At 49.0% G+C, this 26,109-nt stretch overlaps 1 pseudogene across 1 annotated transcript; it reads right to left on the minus strand.

The window, feature by feature from the left end:
- Window positions 1-10,162: 10,162 nt before the first annotated feature.
- Window positions 10,163-11,456, minus strand: LOC309975515 (NAD-dependent protein deacylase sirtuin-5, mitochondrial-like; annotated as a pseudogene). Its single transcript has one exon. The product of its transcript is annotated as an NAD-dependent protein deacylase sirtuin-5, mitochondrial-like (transcript).
- Window positions 11,457-26,109: the final 14,653 nt, after the last annotated feature.

Consider the following 26,109-nt stretch of genomic DNA (forward strand, 5'->3'; position numbering starts at 1 on the left):
CACCCATTTCGCACCGGCAGCTCCAGGCTGAAGGGCCGGGTGCCAGCCCCGTGTCCGCGGCCCGCTGTGAGCAAGAGAGACTGGACTCAGCACAGGAGAAGAAAGGTTAGATGTTGTTTTATTACCCAGATTCTATGTTTATCGCCGGGAATTGTTCATGGGCTTTGCGGGTGGCACGAAGCCTGGAGGGTGATAGAAGCATCCCCTTGTCGCCAGTGAACAATCTATGATAGGCATGGGAAAGAGTTTTATCTGAGCCAAACTGAGGACTGTGGCCCAGCAGACGGCCTCTCAGTAGCTCTGCGGATCTGCTCTGGAGAGGCAGGGTTTTCAGCGCGGTTTTAAATCTTGTCAGAACAGAGGTCAAACCAGTCAGGGATACGTTCCTTCAATGTTTCCCAAAAGACCGGCACGGACGCAGCGGGACAGTATGGCCTTGGCGCCTGGGAGGGCAGTGTTTTCATTGAAGGGGTCCCAGGGAGGGAGGCATCTCATCTTTATTGTTAACAGGGACGTCCTTTACTTCTGGTCAGTGAGCCCTTTTCTTTAATGGTTAAAGCAGACGTACGATGCGTGTCATAGGCCACACGCAGGCTGTTCTAGTTAACATGAAATTCGAGTTAACTCATGTATAACCGGAATAACTTCCCCACACCTGAGTATGCGAAAACTTCCCTCACCTTCTCAGCAAAGAAGAGTGGGGTCAGGTGAAGGAGTTTTTCCGTTAAGGATTGTGACGAACTTCTAAGCAGGATATTGGCTGCAATTAAGAGGAAAGGAGTAAAAAAAGAAAAAAAAAAAAAGAGGAAAGGAGTGACCTGGGGTCTTAGACCACTGCTGCTCCCCGCTGACTCAAAATGTTGAAAAGAACCTTCCAGAGAACCTCCTTCTAGGGGCTGCAGGACAGGCAGCCTGTGACTCAAAGGAGAGTCCGGTCAGAAGCGTGAAGTCAGTCTTTACTGCTGGGCAACAGCTTCCCGGCAGCACGCTGTTGGCAGCAGGACTGAAGGCAGGTGTCCACGGGTGACAGATGTTCCCCGCAGTGTGACCGCGCTGACCCCAGCTCCCTCTCGTCTTCCTTGTCAACCCGTGTCATGCCAGGCTCCAGCCCCCGCACCACCAGCACAGCGGCCCACACTCAGCAAAGGTAGAATTAGCTCTGCAGTTATAGTTCCTACAGATTTCAGCCCAACATGCCAACCAGATACTTTACAAATACTTTTAAAGAAACAACCCTCCACGGACATCTCCTCAAGCGAGTAGAGACCCTCCACCCACCCCAGCAAGCCCGATCCTTTGAGGATGTCCCCGGGGAGGAGGGCCAGTCACTGCCCAGCTGGGAAGGGCTCCTGGCTCTTCGGAATCTAATTCCTCTGGACTTCTTTGCATCCCTGTCTCACCTGTGTGTCCTTAAAAACGTCATTCTTAAAGTTTATAACACCTTTCTGTGTGCTGTCGTGGGCGCGCTGGTCTGTTGCAACCTTGTACATCAGACCAGAAGCCGTGCGAGAGCCATTATTATGTGAAAAGGTGCATCTTGGAAGCAGAGAACTTGAGAGTGGGCAGGATGCCAACTACAGGGAAATGGCAGCATTTCCGGGCGCGCTGGTTTGAGTCTTTCGATCCTGCATTTAAAGTGAGACAAACTTCACACAACTGTGTAATCTTTCTTTGAAACAAGCAGTCATTTGAATGTAGGCCTGGAGAAGGAGCCCACCTGAGCTCATCTAAAATGTGGGTTTTATGGTTAAATAAGGCTTTTGTGAGGAAGTTGGGGTATTGCAAGGAAGTAAGTGTCGTGACCAACTTGCCAGGCGGTGTCGTGGATGGAGCGCTCCCAGAGGTACAAGGGTCTGAGCATCACAGGTTCTTGTGAGCTGACTACTGTGCGGGGAGAGAATGGGGCTCTGAAATGGATATTCCAGAGGGAGCAGGTTCCTGGTGGTGGCGGGGTCTGTGGGGTGAAGCCTCAGCGTGAGGCCTTATGTGGGTGGCGAGGAGATACTCCAACAGCAGCGTGTCTGGGTGGGGGTCAGTCATCCTGTGGACACTGACCGCGCTGAGCAGGAAGCTAAGACTTGGGGTGGAGAGAGAGTTTGTGGGCAGAAGTCTTCAGTAAAGAGGCCGGAGGTGGGTGGCCAGCAGGTTTGCAGGAAACGAAAACACAGTGAGCATGAAGCTGTCTCCTGGGTGCTGTGAGATTTAAAGGAAAATAAAGCAAATAATTGAAATCTGGTTAAGGTTTCTAATCATGCTGTCCTGTCCTCTATGTATTTTTCTCATGAGGATAAGAGAATTGGAGAGTCTAGGACATATTTATGTGCAATGAAGGTAGATATTGGCCGTCTTTCACATATGAGAGATCTTAAGCTTGTAAGAAAGTGAAGAGAATGTTTAAAATGTACTTTTTTGTATTGTGAAAATGGTTATATCCTGGAGAATTAGAGTGGAATCGCCGTTTCACCAATCACTCCTCATCTAAGAGAAAAGTGTACCTTTAAGTCTGTAGAAATCTTTTCAGCAAGTTAAGCACAGGGCATTCTGGGAAAATGTCTCTGACAACTTTAAAAAGTAAAAAGCGGGCTTCTCTGGTGGCGCAGTGGTTGAGAGTCCGCCTGCCGATGCAGGGGACACGGGTTCGTGCCCCGGTCCGGGAGGATCCCACATGCCGCGGAGCGGCTGGGCCCGTGAGCCATGGCCGCTAAGCCTGCGCGTCCGGAGCCTGTGCTCCGCAACGGGAGAGGCCACAACAGTGAGAGGCCCGCGTACCGCAAGAAAAAAAAAAAAAAAAAAAAGTAAAAAAGCAAATAAAAATCAGTGGTGTTCAAAGGAGCAGCTTTGCTCAAGTCTTTTACGCTGAGTGGATTAAAACCCCACAGCTCTAATGCTGCTGCTAAATTGTAAAAGACAGTAGGGAATATAGTTCATTTTATTATTGATTTAGAAATGAATTTTACCTCATTTCCAGGGTTTGAGAGTGTTGTTACTGAATGGACTTGGGTCCGCTCGCCCACTGCACAGCGAAGCCAATTCGCTGGCACCGGGTTTGTTTTTGTTTTGTTTTTTTTATTAAACTTGGCATTTGTGAGGCAGCCAAATAAGGGATGTAGAGTTTGGCTGGTATTTCCAGGACTTTTGTTTTTTTTGTTGTTTTTTTTTAACATATTTATTGGGGTATAATTGCTTTACAATGGTGTGTTAGTTTCTGCTTTATAACAAAGTGAGTCAGTTATACATATACATATGTTCCCATATCTCTTCCCTCTTGCGTCTCCCTCCCACCCACCCTCCCTATCCCACCCCTCCAGGCGGTCACAAAGCACCCGAGCTGATCTCCCTGTGCTATGCGGCTGCTTCCCACTAGCTATCTACCTTAGGTTTGGTAGTTGGCACCGGGTTTTGGTGAAGGAAGGTCCAGTGTTTAGTTGCAGGACACCAAGCAAGGAGTCTGGGTGGCTCGTGCTCAAAAGACCCAAACTTCCAGGCGGCTATCAGGGAAGGGTTTTTTTTTTTTACATCTTTATTGGCGTATAACTGCTTTACAATGGTGTGTTAGTTTCTGCTTTATAACAAAGTGAATCAGTTATACATATACATATGTTCCCATATCTCTTCCCTCTTGCGTCTCCCTCCCTCCCACCCTCCCTATCCCAGCCCTCCAGGTGGTCAGAAAGCACTGAGCTGATCTCCCTGTGCTATGCGGCTGCTTCAGGGAAGGGATTTTAAAGGCAACATTTGGGGGAAGGCTGCTGGGTGACTTTCTTCTAGTTTGTTAGAGGTGAGATAACAGGGTGGTGTTTCAGGAATCTTAATCATCAACCTTCTGATTCCAACCGGTCTGGGGTCTACGAGCTGGTGGTCTGCATCAACCTGGGGGTGGGGGGATGATCTTAGTTCCTGCAGAATACTCTAAGGTAAGCATCAGATTGTTATGTATATCCCTTGGGAGGAACTAGGACTCTGTTTTACCATTGACCTATTGTCATTACAGGAAATCCCCTACATACGAACAAGTTCCATTCTGAGAGCACATTCATAAGTCCAATTTGTTCATAAGCCAATTTGTTCATAAGTCCAACAAATTTAGCCTGGGTGCCCAGCTAACACAATCGGCTATATCATACTGTACTGTAATAGGTTTATAATACTTTTCACACAAATAATACATAACAAACAAACACAAAAATAAACACTTTTAATCTTGCAGTACAGTACCTTGTAAAGTACAGTAGTACAGTACAACAGCTGGCATACAGGGGCATGTTCACATCTTTGAAAGTTTGCAACTTGAAGGTTCGTGCATAGGGGACTTACTGTACTTTTCTTGCTTAACTGCTTTTCCTTTGTTTCTGTGTTCCCTCACTTCCCTAATTGGTAACTGCTTGTGCTCTTTGAAACTCAGGGAAGGCCTAGGAGACTAAAGTCTTTCCCTACAAACAAGAAACGGGGGACACAGAGGGCTTTTGTACCCTTTAGGGCCCCAAAGGGTCCTGCTCAGTTTCAGTATCACCTCCAGTGGGGAAGTCCAGCCCCAAACAGAGCAGCTCACAGTGCTGCAGGTATGGGTCCGTACACAGGGGCCCTGTGTCAGCGGCAATGATGTTGCTCTGGCTGGGCTGTTGACCAGATGCAACCATACAAGTTTAACTACAATTTTTACTGTGAAATTGGACTATAATAAGAAATACATATGTGGGGCTTCATCCAGAGCGCCTGGTTAGAGCTCCTAACACCGTTGTAATTTCCTAAGCAATAAAAGAAATAGCATCATTATTTGGGTTCTGTGAGTCATAAGCAGGAAAAGAGTATCTTTTGTTATTCATAGCAGCACCTAAGTTTATATGAATGGGGTGAATTTTGGAAAGCCCCTAAGGATGGGGGGCTGGTTGCCAGGGGAACCAACCATGTGATTCAAGGGTTGGAACTTCAACTCGAGGGGACCTCTGGGGAGGGGAGAGGACTGGAGATTGACTTAATCACAAATGCCCAATGATTTAATCAATTGCGCCTATGTAATTGTCAAGGAAAAACCCAGTTCTTCGCTACTTCTCTCTCTTTTCTGTGAGTCACACAAAACACTTCACTACTGGTCACCAAATGTTTTCTGGTGGAGTTTTTTTCCCAACATCAAGCAGTTCTCCACAACACCAGCTGGGTGTCCTGCACTTTAACTCAATTCCAATACTATCTTCCTGGAGGTAGTGTCAGATCCCACAGATTAAGGGCTCAGTCCCATAAGACTGCCCCCACAAGCACACACACACTTCAGATGCCAATCACAAGTCCAGGTTATCATCTGTGCTCTGACCAACCGCTATAGATGGCAGGTTCCAACAACTCCCTCCTTGGGTTTGATTGATTTGCTAGGATGGCTCAGAGAACTCAGAGAAGTGTCCCTCAGTATCTGCTGGGGATTTGCCAGAATACCAAAACTCTCGGATGCTCAAGTTCCTTATATAAAATGGCCTAGGGCTTCCCTGGTGGCGCAGTGGTTAAGAATCCGCCTGCCGATGCAGGGGATACGGGTTCGAGCCCCGGTCCAGGAAGATCCCACATACCGCGGAGCCGCTAAGCCCATGCACCACCACAACTACTGAGCCTGTGCTCTAGAGCCCACGAGCCACAACTACTGAAGCCCGCGCGCCTAGAGTCCGCGCTCCGCAACAAGAGAAGCCGCCGCAATGAGAAGCCCGCGCACCACAATGAAGAGTAGCCCCCGCTCGCAACAACTAGAGAAAGCCCACGCGCAGCAACGGAGACCCAATGCAGCCAAGACTAAATAAAATAATAATAATAATTTAAAAAAAGAAAAGAACTTAGTCAACTAGCAGCTAAACCTTTGGGTGGCCAACACTTGAGCACAATTAGACTTCTGTAATATAGTAAACCTGAGAGCTTATTCTGTGTTACAGACCAGGGGTCCCCAACCCCCGGCTGTGGACCAGTACCAGTCTGTGGCCTATTAGGAACTGGGCCACACAGCAGGAGGTGAGTGGCGGGCAATTGAGCGAACCTTCATCTGCCACTCCCCATTGCTCCCCATCGCTCCCACTACTGCCTGAACCATCCCCCAAGTCTGTGGGAAGATTGTCTTCCACAAAACCGGTCCTGGTGCCAAAAGGGTTGGAGACCACTGTTATAGACTTACTATCTTATGGCCTCAGGAAGCACTCATTTCAGAATAGGAGCAAAAACGAAGAGGAGGAAAGTAAATTCAAGTTATTGAATACACTTTGGGAATCGGCTGAGAAACATGGAAAATGGAGAACTACCCAGTCTGCAAACACCACTCACCTTAATGCAGGGGCCATCACCTGAAGGCGGCCTTAACCACTGGCCCTCAGGTGCATGCAGCCCCTGTTTCCCTCAGGATGTAGATTGCACTGTGTACAATCATGTGTTGCATGTCAGGCCATCAGAAGAGAAACACAAGAGGAGACCAAGACAGGAGGGCATTTTGTAAATGAATGAATCATACACGTCCAGGAACCTTTAGAGGAGTGGTCCTAAGACCTTTTTGAGTATCCGTTGCTACCGCGCACTCAGCTTCTACGTTTGTTACATAGAGTGTCCATGACATGGTTCATTCCCGCACTCACGCCTGCTCCCAGCTGTGAGCTGCGATGCCAGGAGGGATCCAGAATCCACGGAATGCCCCTGGTGTAAGAGGGAGAAACCAAGAGAGGGAAGGAACTAGAAGTTACCAGAGTTTTCACACGTGTATTTGGAGGTTTTTCTCTCACCAAGACGAATTTTGGAAATATCCTGGGCGGCTCTAGTTGCACTGCTGAAGCTGCAAGATTAGGGAAGGACTAATGCGGCCCCATAACATGTGGATGTGAAAACAGCTAGAAGTGGGTTAAGCTCAGACCGAGACAGAGGTCGGCAGAGATGGCCCGAGTGGACTCCTTATTATGTACGTGTACTTCCTGAGGAAACTGTGGCCTGAATCCGAGGGGGCTGTTCTGGGAGAGCGTGGTGGTCCTGAGCCCTGAGAGCCTTTCCTAGGAACTGAGCAGGAATGCTGACCCCAATACCGATTGCCTAGCAGAGGAGAAAGTGATCTGAGGAGGGAGTCGTCCACGGGGACGGTGACAAGTGGATCACGTGCACGGGCTGTCGATTTTTCCCCCCAAAATAGATGCAACTGATCTCCTTGTGCTTTATTTTTAGTTTGTCTCTCTTTCCATTCACTGATTTTCTCTTTGAGTCTGTCCGGTATCAAGCTTATCCCATATGTAGAGTAATTTTTAAAAATTCCAGTGACTCTCTTTCCAAGATTTGAAGATTTCAATTTGTTTCTTTTTAACATCACCTGTTGCTGCTTTATTTCTGATTGCTTTTTAAGAATTGTTCTTTTTTAAAATGGAAGTTATCCCTTTTTGTATCTCTCTGAGCATGCCACATATACTTATTTTGAAGTCTTTATCAGTCTGTTCCAAAGTGTGAATTTGGAGTGGATTCACATTCCAATTTTTTATTTTCTTGGAAAGCTTTTTTTTCTCTCTCTCTTTCTTATCCTGGACTCATACTTCCCTGCCTAGTGGGGTTTTTTAATTAAAAATTATTAAAATAATAATAAATTAATAATTTATTATTAATAAATTATTAATTTATAAATAAATTGAATTTATTTAAATAATAAATTCATTCATTCATTCATTTTTGGCTGTGTTGGGTCTTCATTGCTGCACACCGGCTTTCTCTAGTTGCAGCAAGCAGGGGCTACTCTTCGTTGCGGTGTGCGGGCTTCTCACTGCAGTGGCTTCTCTTGTTGCGGAGCACGGGCTCTAGGCATGCATGCTTCAGTAGTTGCAGCATGCAGGCTCAGTAGTTGTGGCTCGCAGGCTCTAGAATGCAGGCTCAGCAGTTGTGGTGCACGGGCTTAGCTGCTCTGCCCTGCCTAGTGGTTTTATGGTTGCTTACACCTGACCCCTGGCTAAGCCATAGTCCTACAATGACATTTTAGGCCCCCCCTGTCCCACGGTGGTTTCAGAGTCATGCAGAATCAGGAAGTATACCGACTGGAGGCTTGGTTGTGAGGCTTATCGCTGTGTCCCTACCTCTCCAGTCTCAGTCTAGGAAATGCCATCTCCCCAGGTGGCAATCAGCAATAGTTGTTTATTTTTTCCCAACTTCCTTTCATGATCTACTCTGCCTCTCACTTCCAGCAGTGAGCCTTGTGTGGAAAATTTTTAGTTCTCTTTATCCCATAGGATCAAACTCCCAATCAGTTCTGCTGACTTCCGGGTTAGAGCACAGCACACCCCAGGCTGCCGTCTGCTCTGTTTTGCATTTCTGCAAAGGGAGTACTTATCTCTTTTCTGCTGGATCTTTTCTATCTTCAAATACTCATCTTATCCTTGAGTTTATCTAGGTATACATATCTAGGTTTTCTATTTCAATATTTTATCTGTCACTGCTGTATGTTTGGAACAGAGAAGGTACATCAAAGCATGAACTCTGTCTTATCCCTGGCCTTTCTTCTCTGCCCCAAGTCTTTATGTCCAGTGGCTACTAAGCAAGGGAATTTTTGTGTCTGTTGATGCAGTGATGTATATGGGTATGAGCTGACCACAGTTTACCAAATAATCAGCTTTGATGAGACAGATGGGGAAAGTTCATTACAGGTAGATTATTTCTGAATGACTTAGTAAATTATGAACCAACTCTCTCTTTCATGCCTGAACCACTAAAAGAGAGGTTGGATTACAAAATCTGAGAGATCTGTTCCAGATTTAAATGACCTCTTATCCATATTAAGTCATAACTTAAGAGGAATACACAACAACCAGGTTGTTTTTGAGAGTTGAATCAGTGAATTTGTAATTACCACACTTGAGTATGAGCTCATTAGCCGGTCTCATCCTAGGATGTATAACACCAGAGGACATGTTACAGCCTCATAACAGAATATCCAAGCCTGTGAAGGACTGGGGTAAAGCTGGACACATCTAACCTCGGTGACCACCTACAAGCAGGATGCCTCTTATTTAGGAAGGTCCTTTCCCTCAACCCAAGGCAGGTCCTTCGCCCATCAGAGTGAGGGAGCCCCCCACCCTTCTGGAAGGAAGCAAATATGACACAGGGCTCGAAAGCATGGGTTTTGGAATTTGTGAGCCTCAGTCCCAGCTCTGCCACTGATTGGCTATGAAATTGGCAAGTTAACGCTCTCTGCCTTCATTGCCTCATCTGTTGAGAAAGGAGTAATAGTTGTCTTCCCTCCCAGAGCTACCATGAGCGCTAAATGAAATAATGAGTGTAAAGTGTTAGCCTGGGATAGCATGTATGTTCCTCCAAAAATTAGTAAACACAGAATCACCATATAATCCAGAAATCTGGGTATATACTCTAAAGAACTAAAAGCAGGGACTCGGACAGGTACTTGTACTTCCACGTGTATAGCAGCAATATTCACAGTAGCCAAGAGGTGGAACCAACCCAGGTGTCCATCGATAGACGAGTAAATAAACAAAATCTGGTCTGTCCACAAAATGCAATATTATCCAGTCTTAAAAAGGAAGGAAATTTTGACATATGCTGCAACACGGATGAATCTTGAGGACACATATTGTGAAATAAGCCAGACACGAAAGGACAAATGGTGTATGATTCCACTTATACGAGGTCCCTCAAATGTGGATCTGTCAAATTCATAGAGACAGAAAGTAGAAGGGTGGGTGCCAGGGGCTGGGGGAGAGGGAGTGGGGAGTTAGTGCTTAGTGGGTAGACTTTCAGTTTGGGAAGATGGAAAAGTTCTGGACATGCGTGATAGTTGGTTGCACAACACTGTGAATGTACTTAACACTTCTGAACTGTACACTTAAAAATGGTGAAGATGGTAAATTTTATGTTATGTGTATCTTACCACAATTTTTTTTTTTTTTGCTGTAGAAAGGGATTTTATTTTCCAGCAGCCCTTGCGCGGAAATCACAAATACCAGGGTTTTACCCCTCTACTTCCATCTTTGCCCAAATAGCGAAAATGCAATCAGGATAATTACTTTTTTTTAGACAATCTAATTACAAAGTTGTTTCCCGCCCAGTAACCAACCAAACACATCAGAGGTATCTTATGTTTAGGTTCAAACCGAATAACATGAATTGACTTGAGAAATTCTGTGACTTCTCCTTCTAAACATGTTTACTACTGTTGCTTCTAAGTCCCCATCACTTATCAGCAGTTTGAATTCCAGATGATATTTTCAGACCTTTCAGTATTCAGCTCACCATCCACAAGACTGTTTCTCCTGTTGGTGGCCTGGTATTTAGATGTGCTGTGATTTCTTCCTTCCTCAGGGCAATTAAGAAACGGTTTCAGGGGCTTCCCTGGTGGCTCAGTGGTTGGGAGTCCGCCTGCCGATGCAGGGGACACGGGTTCGTGCCCGGTCCGGGAAGATCCCACATGCCGCGGAGCGGCTGGGCCCGTGAGCCATGGCCGCTGAGCCTGCGCGTCCAGAGCCTGTGCTCCGCAACGGGAGAGGCCCGCGTACCGCAAAAAAAAAAAGAGAAACAGTTTCAGTTTCACGAGGAGCGAGGGCTTCAGGAAAGTCGTCCCACAAGGCCCCTGGAAATGAAACGTGAACCTGTTCATGACTGGGGTGGTTCCCATGTTAAATTCTGCCACTTCTACTCCCTGGGCAGACACGTGGGGGGCAAACATGGCGGCAGGGTAGACCACAGAGGACGTTCCCACCACCAGACACAAGTCACAGAGGGCCAGCTCCCTGTCAGCCTCCTCTGGGATGGCAGGGTCCAGGTTTTCTCCAAACCACCCCACGTGAGGTCGCAGCAGGCCCACACAGCCTGCCTCCTCACACCGGCGAAGTTTCAACATTGGGATTCTGGCGTTTTGAGCTTCAGGTTCTGGAGCCCCTTTTCCTGATAAAACTGGACAAATTAGACTCTTGTAATTCTCAGCCACAACTCCACAAGAGGTACATCGAGTTTTAAATAAGCTACCATGGATTTCCAGAAGGTTCTTGGTGCCAGCCTTGTGGTGCAGCTCATTGGTGTTCCGGGTGATGACCACAGCCCGTCGGCCCACCGGTCCAGCCGCGCCTCACGCTCGGCGATGGCCAGGCACCTGGCGTCGGGCCCCTTGCTCTGCACCGCTTCCCGCCGGTACTGGTAGGACTCCCACACCTGGGACGGGCTTCAGGCAAAGGCCTGAGGCGTGGCAAAGGCCTGAGGCGTGGCCAGGTCCTGAGCTTGCCATTTTCTCCAATAACCTTCCGCTCCTCTGAAAGTCGGAACCCCACTCTCAGCACTGATGCCAGCCCCTGAAATTGATGACTGTGTGCTTGGCTTTTGCAAAAAGCTTCCAGAAGCCCGGCCGTATTTGAACTTGGACGAGCCATTGTTAGGCAAATCTTGGTTTGCGCAGAGGCTGGAGAGGTCAATCCACAATACAGCTGGGCAAGTAAGTGGCTTGGGACAATCCGGAGAGGTGGCATCAGGTTTTCTGTGTCGTACTAATTATTGAGATGGGCTCGTTTCCTGCCCCTCCCTCGTCTCTCGGGCCGCAGCTGCCCCAGCGCTGTGCCGGGAAGACACCGGGCCTCGGGCCTCTGCACATGCGGCTCTTACCACAATTTTTAAAACAAGAAGAGCCACGTGACAGCCTCTGCACTTGCTGCGTAATTACTGTTCATTGCTTTGTTCGATCATTCTTATTGAACAAACCTTCTCCAGATCCTGTGTTAGGACTGCTGCTCCCAAGAGGAATAAGACACAGGCTCTGCCCTCAGAGCTCGTGGTCGAACAGGGGCGAGGCATCCACACAGTGTGGGGAGTAAAGTGCTATAAAGTGCCCTGGGTGATAAAGGCCTGTCGACGGCACGAGGGGCACTGGGCAGTGACTGGCCAGCTCTTCTTGAGAGACCAATGGAAGTCAGGAAGCCTTTCTGGAAAGTGTAACACGTGACCTGAATCCCGAAACCCGGCAAAGTGATCATCGAGCTCTGGAGTTTGCCGGGGAGAGAAATCTGGGCAATGCAGGGCCTGGCATGTCCTGCTGCATTGGTAGCCATGAGGAGGCCGGGGCCAGCAGCAGCCAGGGCTCGAGAAGGAGGCAAGGGCCAGACCCCAGGGGGCGCTGGGCTCGTAAGAACCATCCCTCAGCAACACCAGATTGGTTAGCCTGGTTTTCATTGTTATTTGCAGACTAAATAGCAGCTGGTAAAAAGCCAGAAGAGCCTAGTGTTTTCAAGCTCAGAGAGAATGATCCGCATGGGTCTGCGAGGCATCGGATCTTCTTCAGACCCACACTGCTCATCCTCTGAAGGAGTGCTTAGCTATTTGCACACAAACCTCAGTCTGACATAAACCTGCTACTTTGTGCAACTCCAGCAGCAGAGAAAGCGTCTGTATTCGTTTTTCTCAGCAGTGCTTCAAAGTGAGCTTTATTGACTATGACCTTGTATTCATTTCAAGTAAAAGACTTATGTAACCAGTTTTATTTAATATTCAAGAGCCTTGCATATTCCCAGTGAATCAGGAAACTAATACGTTTGTACTGGCAGCTACACACAAACCTAGGCTCATTGTTGGGGACTACAGCCCGAAGCCTGAAGCGTGTCCCAAAGTTCTCCATGGAATGTGAAGGAATCCCCATCAGCTGTAGCCTGAAAACTGTTTCCTGTGAAGTCAGAACAGCGCGGTTGGGTTTCTAGGAGATAAAGCACACTATTGACATTCTAATGCCTTGCTGGGTGGCAGTACTTCCGGTTTCCACCAGGCTGCAAGGAATTCTCACTGATATTCCAGGACAGCCCATTTCCTGCAAACCAATATGTTCTTAGGGGTCTGCCCTAGTTCGCCATGTCCATCCAGAGCAAGAACTCACCAGGGGCTTACAAATATGGCCTCCTGATAGAGAAGGTATCAAAAAAATCTTATTTCTCACAGAAATTTCAGGGAATCAGCACCAAATAATTCAGAAAGCCTGTTTTGAGCAAACAAGCCAGTGCCATTTTGGGTTTTGTATTGAGTGAAAGGACTTAGAGCATTTCTTTGCATGCTGCCCTGGCTGTGACGGGCATCTGCAGAATCTCCTAAAGTCGTTCTCATCATGCACTCAGGAGCTGGGGTTCATATCGTTCACTGCTCTGTGAAACTTCAAGTCGGCACCTCAGCTAATCTGTCTGTCAGCCTCGTGAGCACAGACCAGCAGCCACGCCGTGAGATTCCCGAGTGACAAAGTGAGAGGAGGTAATTTCACTGCATTTCCTCCCTGGTTGACAAAGATTCTGACATTGCTCTCAGTGTCTAGAGCAGTGATTCTCAATCAGTGGTGACTGTGCTCCAGGGACTTTGGCAATGCCTGGAGGCATTTTTGATGTCATGACTGGGACTGCGGGGGAGTTGGGGGAGGGATGCTACAACCATCAGGTGCTGCTAAACATCCTACAGTGTACTGGGCAGCACCCTCCCACCCTCAGAGAACTGTCCAGTTAAAACAGCAAGTGTGAAGATTAAGAACACCTGAGTGCCTCCATTTAGTCCTCTCAAACTTTTCTGCCAGGCAAAATCTTCTCCCTTTGTAGCAATGGGGGTTATAGCAAGGTGCGAGGCTGGACTACATTTCCCAGCCTCCTTTGCAGTTCAGTGTGGTCGTGTGACCGGTGGTCACCAATAGAATGTGACCTGAAGTGATGTCTGTCCCCCTACTGCTGGCAAGATGTAGATGACAGCTAGGCTGTGGTAGCGCCACATGTTGGATCCTGGATCCCTGAGTCATCCCATGGGACAGAGCCACCATCAGCTAAAAGCACAGGCTGCGGTCTGGCATGTGAATGAGAGAAACTTCTGTTGTGTTTGAGCCAATAAGCGTCTTTGGGTCTGTTTGTCACGGCAGCTTAGCTCATCCCAGCTAAAAACGGACATTCCCCCAAAAGCCCATTGTGGCCCTCGGAGCCTTGAGAAGCTGAGACCTGTGAGTGAGGCAACCATGGCGGGAATCTTTGCCCTGGGGTTAGCATGGGGCCCCCTCCCCTAACTGTCAAAGCCCACTACCAGGGGCCCTGCTTTGCTCAGCATAACCTCGACTCCAGAATACGTTGTGATATGATCCCAGCTCTGTGTGACCTCGACTGCATCATAAGGATTAGGGCACTTGAGTTGCCAATGACAGAATTTCAACGGGGACCAGCTTAGGCAACAAAAGCAAGAGGCTGAGGAAACCAAACCACAGTGAAAGCAGCAGGGTGGACCTGCCGCAGAGACGGCTGGAGCAGCGGGGCTCCCCTCCTCCACCTCTTGCCTCCACTGTTCTGGGGGTGTTGGCCCCGTTCTGGATTTCTGCGCTCGAGCTGCTTCACACAGGAGGGAAAAGGCACCTTCACCCTTGAGCTCATATCCTCATTTTGCAAAGCTCCAGGAAGGACCTGGGTTGAGCATTCCTGCTGCGGCTGGAGAGGGGTGTGCTCTGGGAGCAGTAAGGAACAGGCCTGTCCCCACATAGGCAGTGAGCGTGCACACACTGTACTCAGTGGAGATGTGCCCACCTGCCCAGCGACCCATCTTTTCCCCAGTCCTGCTGCTCTGAGCCAGGGGATCGGGCTGTAGCCTCGGGGAGCACGTCACAGGATTGTTTTCCCCACGCCCTCTACCCCAGCTCCTACCACTGCCAGTGAGCGCTGTCTGAAATGTGACAGGAGAAAATTCTAACTGTGCAAGGTGTGATCAGTCATAAAATACGACGGCACGGCACGTGAAGTCTGCTATGTGACTAAAAGTTGGAAAATTTTCAGCAAGATAAACTGAGTACCATCTGTCTCAAGTAACGCTCTCCTGTTTCTACTGGCTCATCCTAGTTTATGTCATCCATAGCATTTATCGCACTCTGTGATTACTTGGTTTATCTGTTTACTTGTTTATTGTCCATCCCTCGTACTAGAATGCAAGACCCCTGAGGGCTGGGATCTTGTCTGTCTTGGTCCCTGCAGCGTCCTCACCGAGCCTGGTGCCTAGCATGGCCCTGGCGTGACGTGTGCAAGAGAGCATTGCTTCTGCCGAAGCTCGGGCGTGTGGGGCTTTGCTGAGGGCCGCTGCACTTGTCCTCTGTGTGTGATAACCCGAACGTCTGCAGGCGCTTTCTGGAATCTGCTCTTGTTTGCATCACCCCTTGCAGAAGTTCCTTCAAGTCTCTGAGAACTGAACGTGTATTTTCTCCTAATTTCGAGTGTAACTTCTCACTCCTTTGTAACCCCCTTCTATTTCTTTCACTGATCACTGGGAAGAAGGGGATTTCTGTTACAAACAAGAGTCAAAATGAGAAGGGCGTGAACCCATGAGACAGCGATCGCCCTTTGGAGACGGTGTTCAGAGCCTCACCTCCCAAGTCTTTCCCGTTCGTTCCATAAATATTTATTTCCTGGCAGGGGCTCCGTTCACTCTCTTGAACCCAAATTGCCAAGTCCTTGTGGGGACCTGTCTGCAGCTATGCCACCACTGACTGCTCTTTCTGGGACTTTCTCTACCCTTGGCTTCCACAGCAGTGGTCCAAAACCCTGTTTCTTCCTCCTTTGCTGTCTTCCTCTGACCTCACCTCCAAGTTCTTTTCAGGGGCTCAGCCCCGTCCCCTCCAGCATGTTAGGCGACGCAGCGCCCACCGGTCTGCCCGTCCGCGTCCTCAGCCCGACCTCGACACTCACTTGGGTTCAGTTACTTCCGGGTGTGGTGCTTCTTGACCTCACACGTCTCGTTAGGTCCTGCGCTCTCCCAGCATGCATCTCAGACTCCACGTGTGCGGGACAGAAGTCATTTTCTGCCCACACTCTCACTCCTCTAGATGCTGCTTTCTCTAGGCATTTTCCTGTCCCTCATCCAACTTGTAAGCAAAGCCTGTCCATCCTGCGTGCTTAGCGTCTCTCTCTGAGCCCGCGTCTCCTGCCTCTGCTCCAGCCGGCATCCTGTTCCCATCTGCTAGTGCAGCCTCCTCTGCTCACCTCCAGTCCTGCCCTCCTACTGGCTCTCTCCACACGTGTCCTCCAGAATAAACACAGCACAGCCCTGTCACAGTTCACTCTCTTACCCGAGCTCTTCAGCCCTTCGATACCCTGAAGGCAGGATTAAGCCCCAGACCCTTGCCGCCCTTTCCAGCCTCCCCTCCAGCCCTTGCACCCGATACTCCAACTCTGTTGAACCTCTTGCAGGCGCCCCGTGTGCCTAGCTACAGCACGCTGCTTCCTCTTTGCAGAAGGCCTCCCCTTAGACAACCTCGGAAATGCCACCGCCTTTAATAACCAGTTTATCGGGATGCCTCCTCAGGGCCCTCTCCCTCCTCCATCACTCACTGTCCCCAACCCTGTGTTTATCTCCATCACAAGCCCTATTACACTTTACTTCATTTATGTGATTACAAGTCTCTCTTCCCTGCCAGACTATAAACTTCGCCACACATCGTAGGCTTTCAGTATGGTCCCTGGGTGAATATCACGCACACATAAACTCCATGAAAGGGGCACTTTATTTTGTCACGGCTGTATCCTCAGAGCCTGCTTCGTAGCAGATATTCAACAAATATTTGCTGACCCTGTGAGTGAATACAAATAAAAAATGTACACACCAAATGTATATCATACGCACACGTTCCAGAGGCCGAGGTTCCGGGAGTCTGTGAATCTGTGGAGTTTCTCTTCAAAGCCCAAGGAGGCAGCACCACCCCTCCTGCCCCTCAGTGGCCAGCTGCCGGCCGAGCAGCCGTGGGCTCCTCCCGGGCCTCCGGGTGACTCACGGGACGACTTTTTCTTGGGGAGGCGTGGGGGGAGATGAGGGGTAACAAAAACCACAGACGCTGGGGGTCATCCAGCCTGCGTCTGTGGAGTGAACAGCAGGAGCGAATCCCAGGCTCCCCCGGGGCAGGGCCAGGCAGGCGTCCGTCCCCTGCGGCACCGCTGGGCTCAAGCATGCATGTCGTGCGGGAGTCAGCCAGACTTACGGTCGATGCAGGAAAACAGCCGCTGCTCCAAAGGCACCCGCTGCAGCGTTAACGTGCGCACATTCCTTGTAGGTTGTGAGAAACACACACGGGTGCAGTGATTATTAAACATCAAGTTGATCATTCCCCCTGTGTGTCTTTTTTATTCTTTACGAAGGGCTTTATCTCATTTGATGGTAACATCAACCAGGAAAGAAGGGCAATTTCACAGGTGAAGAAAAGACTCAGAGAATCAGTAACCTGCTTAGAGCATGATTCTCAAAGTGGTCCAAGGACTGGCAGCACCGGCATCACCTGGGAACTTCATAAACACGCAAGTCTGGGCCCCACTCAGATCTCCTGAATCAGACGCTCTGGCATGAGGCCCACCTGTGCGTCGTCACAAGCCCCCTCCAGGTGGCTCAAATGCATGCCCAAGGTTGGAAGCCCGGACCTAGAGTCATGCTGGCGGCAGCTTACAGACCTGGGAGAACCCAAGGATGTCCTCAGGCGCTGTCCTTTGTGGAGCTACCTGCACGTTAGTCGCTAATCGCTAATCGTTTCCTGAGCCTACTTGCTGCAGGCAGCCCTGCACACGCCCGTTCCAGCTACGTCTCTGCCTCCCTCCAGTCCACTCTCCCCCGGCCCCCACCAGCCTCCTGTGTTCCTCGGATGTGCCAAGGTCTTTTCTGCCCCAGGACCTTCGCACAAACTGTTTCCTCTGCCTGGAATGCTATCCCTCCCGGCTCCATTCTCCTCACATCGAGTCTCAAGGCAAACGTTCTCTCCTCAGAAGGACCTCCTCAGGGCACCTCCATGACTCTGTCATATCCCTCTGTTTATTTTCATCGCAGCATTTGACACCTTCTGAAGTTTACCTTGTGTGTTTGCTGAGGAGTAAACTCCCTGAGGCAAGGTGCTGTCCTTTTTTACTGTCATGTCTCCACAGCCCACCACAGCGCTTAGCACACGGCACGCACTCAAACATTGATTGCATAAGTAAACCACAAACTAGAGGCAGCTCGGAAGAAGGAAAAGGCAATTTCCTTCTCCTGTGAGAAGGGCCAGTCTAGGCTCTCCTTGGGGGAGGGGGGCAGGGAGAGCAGTTTACAGTTTCTTTGAATGTCGGGGGCACCTGATGGAAGCTCCCACGCAGGACTTGGTTCCCAAGGAGAAGCAGATCAATGAGTTAAGCTTCAGTTTCCACAGATGGAGGCGGGGAGGGAAGGTGGTTCTAGATGGGGTGAGTGGAGTGGTGGGACCCAGGGGAGGGCGTGGCTGCCCTAAGACTGGGAAGGGACAGCGCTTTATTTTATTATTAATATTTGTGGTTAAAAAAAATACCATGAAATGCACCTGCTTAACAAATATGTAAGTGTATAGTACAGTGCTGTTACTATACATACATTGTTGTACGGCAAATCTCTTGCACATTTTATCTTGCAGGGCTGAAACTAATATTCATTAAACAACTGCTCACTTCCCCCTCTCCCCTCCCCCGGCAGCCACTGCTCTACGTCGTGTCTCTGTGAGTTTGACCCCTCTAGGCACCTCATATAGGTAGAATCATATAGGATTTGGCTTTGTGTAGCTGGCTTATTTCACTCAGCAGAATGTCCTCAGGATTCATTCATGTTGAAGCACATGACGGGATTTCTTCCTTTTTTAAGGCTGAACAATATTCTACTGCATGTATAGGTTTCATTTACTCTATCCATCCAGCCATTAACAGACATTTAGGTTGTTTCCGCCTCCTGGCTATTGTGAATAATGATGGTCTGAACATGAGAGTGCAAATCTCTCTTTGAGAGCCTGTTTTCGATTCTTTGGGGTAAATACCCTGAAGGGCAATTGCTGGGTCATATGGTAGCTCTATTTTTAGTTTTTTTTTTGTTGTTTTTTTTTTTTGCGGTACGCGGGCCTCTCACTGTTGTGGCCTCTCCCGTTGCGGAGCGCAGGCTTAGCGGCCGTGGCTCATGGGCCCAGCCGCTCCGCAGCATGTGGGATCTTCCCGGACCGGGGCACGAACCCGTGTCCCCTGCATCGACAGGCGGACTCTCAACCACTGCGCCACAAGGGAAGCCCCTATTTTTAGTTTTTTGAGGGACCTCCATACTGTTTGTTCTCCATAGTGGCTGCACCATTTCACATCCCCACCAACAGTGCACGAGGGCTCCACAGTCTCCACACCCTTGACAACACTTGCCATTTTCCGGGTTTTGGGCCATTCCAGCCATTCTGACAGGTTGAGGTGATATTCCATGGCTTTGATTTGTATTTCTCCGATGATTAGTGATGTTGAGCATCTTTACACACACCTGCTGGTCATTTGTGTGTCTTCTTTGGAGAAATGTCTATGCAAGTCCTTGGAAGGGACAGCTCTTTTTTGTTTTGCTTTGTTTTTAGAAATTTATTTATTTATTTAGGCTGCGTTGGGTCTCCGTTGCTGCGCGCGGGCTTTCTGTAGTTGCGGTGAGCAGGGGCTGCTCTTGGTTGCGGTGCGTGGGCTTCTCATTGCAGTGGCTTCTCTTGTTGCGGAGCCCAGGCTGTAGGTGCAGGGGCTTCAGTGGTTGTGGCTCGTGGGCTCAGTGGTTGTGGCTCGTGGGCTCAGTAGTTGTGGCTCGCGGGCTCTAGAGCGCAGGCTCAGTAGTTGTGGCGCATGGGCTTAGTTGCTCCGCGGCATGTGGGATCTTCCCGGACCAGGGCTCGAACCCGTGTCCCCTGAATTCGCGGGTGGATTCTCAACCGCTGCGCCACCAGGGGAGCCCCGACGGCTCTGTTTTGGAAGGAAGTTCTGCAGGAGGTGGAGACCCATCGGTGCCCTTACATGGAGCGCTCTACACCAGGGGCCCTGGACGCAGCCCCAGCATGCAAGCTTGACAGAGGGTGAGAGGTGAAGACTCATCGGTGCCCTCCCATATCCAGAGGGGCCATGCAGGCCACACCAGCTGCTGAGGTGCTGTGGTGCTTACACCATGTTCTGGACTGTGTAAACCCCTGGGTTCCAGAACAGTCTTAAGGCACGCACTGTCCCGAATGTGACAAAACTCCTGTGTCTGTCTAGTTTTGTTTAAATTGTGATAAAATTCACAGAACTTAAAATTTACCATCTTGGCCAGTTTTAAGTATAAAGTTCAGTGGCATTTTAAGTAGGTTATGGTGCATCCATCTATAGAACTTTTTCTTCTTGCAGAACTGAAAACTCTGTATCCGTTACTCGCTAATTCTCCCGTCCCTCTCCTTCCCGGCCCCTGGAAACTACCCTTCTGCTTTCTGTCTCTATGAAGTGGCCGACTCTAGGGACCTAAGGTGTGTGGAATCGTGTAGTCTTTTCGTGTCTGGCTTATTTCACTCAGCCCAATGTCCTCAAGGTCCATCCATGTTTTAGCATGTATCAGAGTTTCCTTGTTTTCTTCCAGCTTTATTGAGATATAATTGACATACAGCGCTGTGTAAGTTTAGGGTGGACAGCACAATGATTTGACTCGCACACATCATGAAATGATTGTCACAGTAAGTTTAGTGAACATCCGTCATCTCACAGAGATACAAAATTAAAGAAACAGAAACAAGTTTTCCTGTGATGAGAGCTCTTAGGGTTTACTCTCTGAATAACTTTCCTGTCTAACAGCAGGGTTAGTTATCTTGATCATGCTGTGCGTGACATCCCTAGCGTTTCTTTATCTTATAACGGGAAGTTTGTACCTTTTGACAGCTTTCATCCAATTCCCCTTTCCCCCCTCCCCCTGCCTCTGGTAACCACGACTCTGATCTCTTTTTCTATGAGTTTGTTTGTTTTTGAGGTATAATTGACCTGCAACACTGTGTTAGTTCCTGTTCCACAACATAGTGATCAGATATTTCTATACATTTAAAAATGATCACCACAGTAAGTCTGCTTACCATCTGTCACAATACAGACATTGCGTAATTATTGACTCTTTTCCCCACACTGTACATTTCATACCCTTGACTCATTTATTTTGCAACTGAAACTTTGTACCTCTTAATCTCCCTCACCTATACCTCTCCTCCCTTCTCCCCCTCCCCTCTGGCAACCACTTGTTTGTTCTCTGTTTCTATGACTCTGCTTCTCTTTTGTTAAAATCTCCTTCTTGTTTAAGGCTGAATAGTATTGCATTGTATGTATAGACCACAGTTTGTTTAGCCATTCATTCATCAGTGGACACCTGGGTTGCTTCCACCTTTCAACTATTATGAATAATGCTGCTGTGGACATGGGTGTATAAATATCTGTTCAAGTCCCTGCTTTTAATTCTTTTGGGTATATACCTGGATGTGGAATGCTGGATCATGTGGTAGTTCTATGTTCAGTTTTTTGAGGAACCACCATACTTTTTCCCATCATGTTGGCTGTGCCATTTTACATTCCCACCAATAGTGCACAGAGGTTCCAGTTTCTCCACATCCCCCCTGAAACTGCCTATTTTTTGTTTTTGTTTTTGATAGTAGCTATCCTAATGGGCGTAAGGTGGTATCTCATTGTGGCTTTGATCTGCATTTCCCTAATGACTGGTGATGTCGAGCATCTTTTCATTGCCCATTCATGCATCTTCTTTGGAGACATGTCTATTCAAATCCTTTGCCCATTTTTAAATCAGGTTGTTTGTTTTTGTAGTCATCTATTAAACTTGCTATCTGCCATTCATGAAGTGTAGTATATGTCATGGATTATGTAAGCCAGTAACAGACACGATCTCATTTTATCCTCATAATAACCTTGAGGTGCAGGTACAATCAATATTCGCCTTCTATAGAAGAGGCACCAAGGCCCAGAGAGGTTAAACCACCTGCACAAGGTCACACAGCTGTAAGTGGTTGAGCAGGGACTTAGATCAATCCTGTGTGATTCTAAGCCCCGCCCCATGACCCTGCAGCTCTCACCATGTGGCAGTTGATAGGGGAGGCTAGAACCAGGCCCCCTCACAAGTCACCTGGGTCCCTCCCCTGAAGCGCAGCATCCTAGGAAGACCCCCAGGTTGGGGGTTAGGAGCATGGGATATGCTAGTCTCAGCGCTGAGATGGGAAGCTTCCAGCACAGTCCCCCCACTGCACTCGGCCTGTGACAGTGTCAGAGCCAAGGGAGAGTGTGGATGGGAAAGCGCTCTGAATAATATAACATGTCGGGAAGAAGTGAAACACTGTCAGGACACGTGAGGCAGGTATGTCTCCTGGCACCTGGGAACATGGACCGTCCCATGGCTCAGAGGGTCTGCGGTGGCGGGGCTTTGCACTCTCCCCAAACACCTGCAGGGGCCCGGTGGAGAGGGTGGGAGCAGGTACCTCCATGTGGGACTGGCCTCTGCTGCACCATCCTGTTCAGGGCTCTGCTCACAGCGACCAGGAAGAAGGTGAGAGCGCAAGTGTGACAGGCAGAACGGTGGTCCTCAGCGATGTCCACGCCCTAATCCCCAGAACCACTGAATATGTTGGCTTCCGTGGCAAAAGGGACTTTGCTGATATGACTAAGCGAGGGATCTTGAGATGGGAGATGATGCTGGAACTTCTGGGCGGGGGGCAATGTCATCTCCAGGTCCTTGTACAAGGGAGGCAGGAGGGTCAGAGAGAGCAGAGATGTGACAACAGGATCAGAGGTCAGAGTGGTGTGATTGCTGACGGGGAGCATGAGCAAGCCACGCAGGTGCCGCTAGCCACTGGGAAGGGGCAGAACAGATTCTCCCCTAGAGCCTGCAGGGGGAGCGCGCTCTGCCAGCGCCTTGATCTTACCCAGCAACACCCACGTCACACTTCTGGCTCCAGAACTGTAGCTTAATAAAGTTATGTTCTTTTGAGCCACCAAGTTTGTGGGGATGTGTTATAGCGGCAGTAGAAAACACATTCGACAGCCCAGTTGAAAATGGACAAAAGAGGTGAACAGGCGTTTGACAGAAAAGGAGACGCACGGGCCAGTAAGCAGGTGAAGGGCTAGCCAGCATCGCCGGCGGACTGGGGGGCTTAGAATGGACATTCCCATTCCCAAAGCGGGAAACAGGAAGGAAGGAGGGGGTGACAAGTCCCTAGCAAGGCCAAACCCTAATCTGTGGTGTTTTGTTTGGCAGCCTAAGCTAAGACACCAGTTATCGAGGAAATGCAAATTAAGGCCCCAATGACGCTCTGCTGGGTTAGCCAAAAAGTTCGTCCAGGTGTTTCCATAAAATGTGACGGAAAACCCTGAATGAACTTTTTGGCCAGCCGGATACTTTAATTGGCAGAGTAATCGGAAAAAATTAATAAGCCTGTCAATAACCAACATTAGGGAGGAGAAGAGGCCGTGGATGGGGGAGGGGTCTCTCGTACAGTCTTGGGGGTGGGGCGGTACTTTGGTGGGAAACAACCCCCTGTCAATCCTAAAGCCAAACCTTTCCACTTCTAGAGCTCTACCAGGGGTGCGGCAAGAACGTCAAAGAATAATCATAAGAGCGCTCTTCCCAGTAGCAAAAGGCTGGAAACACCTTGAATGGCCATCAGCGGGAGTGTGGAGAGATAAACCAAGGGACATTCATACAGCGTTCCGTGATACCCCAACCAAACGGACAGACTACGGTGACAGGTGGCAACTGGCATGATTCTTCCCAACACAATACTAAGTGAAAATAGGAGCTCTGAAAAAAATGACACAGAGCAAGATATACTTTGATACATCATTATATATATATTGATATATATATAAATTATATATATATATATATATTTACTTGATACAAAACAACCAAACTAAAAATAGATACCCTTTAGGATCGCATAAATACAATACAACCACCTAAAGAATGTGGGAACAGAGAAAACGGGTAAAACAAGAGCTGGGCATGATTTGAGAAGTTAAAATCTGGACAAGGACATGTGGATTCACTAGTCTCTCTAGCTTTGGATGTGTTTGATGTTTCCATTAGAGAGAGAAATGTTAAAATAATATAAAGAGAAAGGCAGGGGGTCGGGGTGACGGGATACAGGGAACCCTACGATGAAATGTCGGTTGTTGTCATAGGTCTGGCTTGGCTTGTTTTGTTTTGGATGGTGAGTTCATGGGCACTTGTTACATAACTAACTAAATAACCAAATTAAAGCCAGTCACGCATGGAACCACGAAGAAGCAATTTGGGAAGTAGACGGAAATCGTGCAGTCAGCCTTGTGTGCACTTCTCAGTGGCACGGGGTGGGCTGCTCCCAGGACGGTCCTCTGGAGCTCCATCTGCAAGGGGAGCCTTGGGACTTGTGCAGCCCTGGCTGCTCGCTCGTTCTCCTGCCCTTGCCAGCCCTTCTCCCCGCCCAGGCCACTTCTCTAAATCCTCTCCGGCAAAGGCCTGGGCCAGCTGTCCTGGGGCTTCGAGCTTCCTGATGAGAGCTGGTCCCACGTTTGGGACGTCACAGGTGATCTGCTTGCACTTTGGGACAAACTCAGGGGCTCACGTTCATCCCCAGCACAGGGCAGCATTCAGGGGCCCTGAGGAAGGGACCACGTGTGGGAGTAGCTGCTGGGAGAGAAGTAGGCGGGGGGGAGGGGGGAGCACCCTGCAAGGGGGAAGGGGTCTTCCTTCGAGAAGAAAATGGACTAAGAGACAGGGCCCCTGCATCGCGCGTGCCTGTGCGTGTGTGCGCGTGTGTCTTTAGTGTTCGCTCGGGGCCAGTTCTTCAGGGACGCCCGGAATTCCTCTGAGCCCAGAACTGGCCCCTTGGCACCTTAATGAGCAAAAGCTCTTGCTCACTTCTTGCCCACACCAGCTCTTCCGGCTCTTCTCAAAGTGTGGTCCCCTAACCCTAACCCTCACGCTAACACTGTCTCCTGTCTCCCGCCTACAGAAGGTTCTGCACGTGCCCGTCCTGCCTGCCCTCCCCTCCAGCTGCCTGGCAGCTGCCTCTCCCCTCAGTGGAGGTCCCATTGCACCTCCCTTCACAAGCCCCTGCCCTGCCTTCCTGGCACCTTAGCAGGTAGTTACTCCCCTAGTTTCTCTTCCATCTGCAAACTTATTTGTGTCTTTCTTCCTCCTTTCCCAAATCTGTGCTGGAGTCTCCCTGAGGCTTGTCTGAAGCTCATCCCTCCAGTGATGTTCTGGACCACCTCCCAGCACCTGGGCAGGAGGCTTCCTCTCCTGAGCTCCTCCCGCTAAGTCCTCTCCCCACGTTCAGAGATGAGCGGCACCAACATAACATTTTCAAACAAAACATTTTTAATTACGTTGAGCATTTATATTCTCTCAAGCAGCACAGACCTGGTTTTGAATTCCAGCTCTCCAGGAAGCTTTGGCCAAACTCTTTACTTTTTTCTAAACATTGGTTTCTTCTGCTGTAAAAAGGGCTATCAAAACATTTTTGCATGATTATTAAGAAAAGGGTTCAATATTATCAGTGTAAAATGTATTGCAGCAAATCAAAACTACAGTGAGATATCACCTCACACCGGTCAGAATGGTCATCATCAAAAAATCTACAAACAATAAATGCTGGAGAGGGTGTGGAGAAAAGGGAACCCTCTTGCACTGTTGGTGGGAATGTAAATTGATACAGCCACTATGGAGAACAGTATGGAGGTTCCTTAAAAAACTAAAAATAGGGGCTTCCCTGGTGGCACAGTGGTTGAGAGTCCGCCTGCTGATGCAGGGGACACGGGTTCGTGCCCCGGTCCGGGAAGATCCCACATGCCGCAGAGCGGCTGGGCCCGTGAGCCATAGCCGCTGAGCCTGCGCGTCCAGAGCCTGTGCTCCGCAGCGGGAGAGGCCACAACAGTGAGAGGCCCGCGTACCGCAAAAAAAAAACTAAAAATAGAATTACCATATGACCCAGCAGTCCCACTACTGGGCGTATACCCTGAGAAAACCATAATTCAAAAAGAGTCATGTACCACAATGTTCATTGCAGTTCTGTTTACAATAGCCAGGACATGGAAGCAACCTGAGTGTCCATCAACAGATGAATGGATAAAGAAGATGTGGCACATATATACAATGGACTATTACTCAGCCATAAAAAGAAACGAAATTGAGTTATTTGTAGTGAGGTGGATGGATCTAGAGTCTGTCATACAGAGTGAAGTATGTCAGAAAGAAAAACAAATACCATATACTAACACATATATATGGAATCTAAAAAAAAAAGAAAATGGTTCTGAAGAACCTAGGGGCAGGATAGGAATAAAGACGCAGACGTAGAGAATGGACTTGAGGACACAGGGA

The sequence above is a fragment of the Leucopleurus acutus genome (assembly GCF_964270905.1).
Source record: "Leucopleurus acutus genome assembly, chromosome: 19".
NCBI lineage: Eukaryota > Metazoa > Chordata > Mammalia > Artiodactyla > Delphinidae > Leucopleurus > Leucopleurus acutus.